The following is a 797-nucleotide window of genomic DNA, read 5'->3' as shown; positions in this document are numbered from 1 at the left end:
GCTCATGGCCACCTTGTCGTCCACAGAGCACAGCCTCCATGGAGGGCGGCAGCCAGGCCGTGGGTCTTACGAGACCCAACAGGCAGCTCAGGGGCCTTTCCCCAAGCCAGGGGGCGGCTGGGCTCGGTGCCGGCTCCTGCTTCGCCCAGCGTGTCTCAGACCCCCGTGATGGCTCCCCCAAAGGCTGGCACGTGGGCAAACATGATTTGCTTCTCCTGGGCAGATGCCAACAACTTCAGAGCACAACCTCCAGCCCAGGCTGGTTTCCAGCTCGACACCGAACCTCTGATGGATCGGAGCCGGAGCAGCCGCAGCTCATCCGCCCAATTAGCGGTTTGCTGATGGGCCGGGTCTCTGCCAAGGGGCTGCAAGGCGCTGCCTACCATGCCTACATACATCAGCATCATCGCTCTCCCCCGTCCTCCCCTCCTACACAGAGCTGAAATAAACTTGCAGTTCTAAAACTGTTCTTTTTTTGTTTGAACTGCCTGCATAAATAACCTGACGCAGACAGACCGAAATGCCCATAAACCAGCGCCGACACTCGACGAGGATTCAAGGGCAGATCTCGAGAACAAAGACAAGGCTCCCTTGTAAACAAGGCATCAGTCACTCAGATTATAACAATTAGGCAACGCGATCGCTCGGAAACATCTAGAAGTCATCACTGGGAGAGTTTAACAAGCCTGAGCGCGGGGACTGCCAGCGGCTGCTGCTCGGGCAGCCTGGCGGGGCTTCCCACCCCGTGCCCCCGGCGCTCTCCGTGATTCGGGGGTCGTGGGACTCGTTGGCCTCGG

This window comes from Egretta garzetta, unplaced genomic scaffold (genome assembly GCF_000687185.1).
Source record: "Egretta garzetta isolate BGI_Z169 unplaced genomic scaffold, ASM68718v1 scaffold481, whole genome shotgun sequence".
Lineage (NCBI taxonomy): Eukaryota > Metazoa > Chordata > Aves > Pelecaniformes > Ardeidae > Egretta > Egretta garzetta.
This window is presented reverse-complemented; position numbering follows the sequence as displayed.